Raw genomic sequence first — 3,792 nt, 5'->3', positions numbered from 1 at the left:
ATGGAGGTCCAAGCCTGGATTGAATCATCAATACGAGCGTTTTTCTGCTTGACTGGCATTACAGGGACTTCTGGCTGGGTTTGTGCTCTCTTCCCAAATCCAGATCTCAACTGCGACCCAACGACGTCCTCTTTATTAATCTGGCCGCGTCCAATCTGATCACAAACTGCCTGGTGGATCTTCCAGACACATTGGCGCAGTTTGTGAACGACTGGTTCATGGGTAGAAACTACTGCGGCGTGCTTCAGTTTGCATCCGATCTCTCGGAGACCAGCAGCATCTTCTCCACTATGTTCATCAGCATGTATTGGCACCAGAAACTGGTGGGCTCCATCAGACGTGGAGGAGCTCCGGTGCAGATGGATAATTTGAGGTTAGTCGTCATATTGCTCGCTGGGAGCTGGATCGTGGCGTTGATGTTCAGCGTACCCCACTTTTTTATTACAGAACACGATGGGAACGGGACTTTAGAAGTTTGTGAAGAACGTTTCGCAACACCTGCGGAGAAAAAGGCGTTCGATGCGCTGTATTTGATTCTGGTGAACGTCGTTCCACTTGTTGGGATCACCTACGCTAGTGTGCAGATCGTCTTAACGCTGCTCCGGAGTCAAAAACGAATCACGGACCACTCCAAAGGAAGAAATACACCACCTACGGCCAAAAAGTCTAAAGCCGTGAATACCGTCAATACCGTCGCCAACCCGCAACAGAAGACGCAGGTCAGATCCAATCCATCCTCAAGCAACCAGGTCCGAGCAGCCAAAAGCGTGGTTGCAGTCGCCACCATCTTCATCTTCTGCTGGTTCACTCACCTCATTCTCCGCATCTACAGCAGCTTCAGAAACTCCATCCTCGCTGTGAAACTCACCAGTTTTATAGGAGCTTCTTACACCTGTTTCGTTCCCTATGTGTACTTGCATGGTGTGAAGAAACTCAACTGCTCTTGGCGGTAAGAATTGGACTGGAAAAAGCATCTGAGGAAAGAAGCTTGTTTTGATGATTAATGGCAAAACATGTAAACAAAGCTTGAGTGATTAGCAATTAGTTGTTTGTAAACACCGTATATGTAAATGCCTCGTTTTTTTATATGAAGTGTGTGAATCGTAGTAAAAGAATATACAACTGGTTTATCATTTTTTCCACCACCAAAGCAGAAACAGAAGTGACTGTCCCTCCAGTGCTTTGGTAATTACTGCCAGCGATCACTGTAATTATGTTCCTTATGCCACTTAACAAATTATAAATCTGCACATGAGTGCAATTCTCCTCAATGTTATTTACAAAAACAAAGGAGGACAGCACATTATAATCAATATATTTAAAGCATATTTATAATATATAATATTTTGCCAAACAGGTATAATTAGTCAATATAAAGTGTATATATACTTGTATTGATTATAATTTGCTATTTCTTTTTTATTTATGAATTGATTTCGGTAGCACTTTACAATAAGGTTGTATTGGTTAACATTAACTACATTAGTTAACATGACTTAACAATAAAAATTAAATCTTAAACATTAATCTTAGTTAATTCCAACATTTTATTAAAATAAAAAGTTATTATTTATTATATTAAATAAATTACATTATTTAATGGAAACACACACGGCGGGCTAGAGTGAGGAACAGCCGGAGGGCTAGAGTGAGCGGAGGCAGGCCGGCTTGAGAACGGCGCGGCCGACGGATTCGACCTTCGCCTTCTTTCTTTGCGTGAACATTTGGGCGGTGTTATGCAAATCTTCCCACATAGTGAGGTAGATATGTGGGGGCGTGTTCGAACGAGCCGTTTTAGGGGGGTGTGGCTAACTCTTAACTTTTATAAAGAATATCTCTTTGGATTTGAGACTTTAGTCTTTGCAACTTTACAGATCTTCTTTATGCACCAAGAGCTTGTAACACTCTAAAGAGAAAGGAAAAAATTAAATCGCATCATATGACCCCTTTAATGCATTAACTATTGTTAACTAATGGGATCTTGTCATTTCAATAACGTATAAACTTAAATTTTGGTGATTTAAACATTTTTGGTGATTGACCTCTTTATCTATGAATCATACTGAATGGCTCTGAAGAATAAGGGTCATATTATATATACATCCAACCTGCTTGCTTTGCATTATGATCACTTTACATTAAACATAAGCCTTAATTTAATCAACGTTAGCCAATATTGACATATTTATTCAAATTAGCTAAACCAATAAGTCGTGCAGGACCAATGTACAAACTCAACAGCCTATTATAACCAGAATCCCTCAAATAAAATCTAGTCAACATCAGAGCTGTTGAAAATGTTCATTACCTCGGCAGTCGATTGTGACATTAGTGGGCACATAACAGCAGTCAGCAGACATTGAAGTGAGTTGCTGTTTTGAGATTTTAAATTTTTTTTTTTTTATGTACATCCAGTCTCATTTTGTAAGTGACCTTTCTTTCTGTTTTAAAGATGTTTTCTTTGGATTGTTTGAGTGCTCAAAAGAGAATAGAGGAAAATGTAACTTAATCAAGTTGTTTCCTGCTAGTTAAATTTCACATACATATACAAACATTATTTACTTGCTCTAAACCTCTCTTTTCTTTATTCGAAGTTAATCTAGAGAAGTACTATCTAAGCAGTCAAAACTACAACTCTAGTCTATATTCATCCTATGTGTCCTCTTAAGGTGTAAATTTACTACAAAAAAAAACATCATGGTTAGGCTACTATAGTTAAACCATGCTAACCACAAATTAACCATGGCTTTGCTACACTAACCATTATAAAACCATGGTTAATTTTCTTAAAGGTGCAGTAGGAGATCTTGGAAAATGCTAACTTTAGCCTGATAGCACTGAAAGCGAACGTCCCACCCTCCCTGCAATCGCCGTCCAAAGCCACGCCCCCTGAACGCATTTACGCTCACAGACCAGAATACCAGAGACAACATTACTACAATAGGCTACATCAGCGGTTCCCAATTCCAGCCCATGTTCCAAAGTGAAGTAAACTTCAACGGATTTCCCCCGCTCAGTGAGGAGGGAGCAATGAACACTGTGTAGGGATCATATCGATCGGAACACAGTTCATGCACGTAGCTCACTTCTAACAAGCTGGCGCGAGGATTGCTATCGGGATGTGAAGAGACTTTCAACCAGCATAACAAAAAAATTTTCTGAAGACAATCACCTATCGCACCTTTAAGGGATTTGTATCGATTCGGCGCTCAGATTCGCGATCTGCGCTCTGAAGTTCCGATCTAAATCAAATGATTCCCGATTCGAAGCTCCGATTTGAATCAAATAATTTGCGAATCCGCTGCGAAGTCCTGATCTGAATAATGATTTGCCAGCCCATTTCAGATAGGGACATCGGAGCACGTATCACGAATCTTTCGATTCGCGAAATGATTCACGAACACGCTCCGAAGTTCCTATCTGAATCAAATGATTCGCAATACGCGATCCGATTGCAGTGCTTTGAATCATTTTGCGCAATTTTTAACAGAATGGGAGTTTCGAAAAGCTCCGTTTCACCCATCAACTGCGTGTTTTGCGATCTCGAAATTCGAAAATGAATGGCTCTTTTGAACTGGTTTTTGGTAGTGAATCGCTTGAAATTAATGATCGAAGTCACGAGATTGAATTTGAATCAAGCGGAGTGGTTCCAGCGTAAATGATTCACTCAATTGAATCGGTTTGTCTATACCTCCGCCTTTTGCGCCTTCAACCATGTTTACGCGACACTGTCAGATAGGCCTATATATATATATATATATATATATATATATATATACTGTATATATATAT

The 3,792-nt window shown here is 39.8% G+C and overlaps 1 pseudogene; it reads left to right on the top strand.

The window, feature by feature from the left end:
• LOC107727862 (alpha-1A adrenergic receptor-like) lies at positions 1 to 953 on the top strand (annotated as a pseudogene).
• Positions 954 to 3,792: the final 2,839 nt, after the last annotated feature.

The sequence above is a fragment of the Sinocyclocheilus rhinocerous genome, unplaced genomic scaffold (genome assembly GCF_001515625.1).
Source record: "Sinocyclocheilus rhinocerous isolate Xijiao unplaced genomic scaffold, SAMN03320098_v1.1 scaffold42, whole genome shotgun sequence".
NCBI lineage: Eukaryota > Metazoa > Chordata > Actinopteri > Cypriniformes > Cyprinidae > Sinocyclocheilus > Sinocyclocheilus rhinocerous.
The sequence above is the reverse complement of the archived record's forward strand: the minus strand, read 5'-3'. Positions and strand labels throughout refer to the sequence as shown.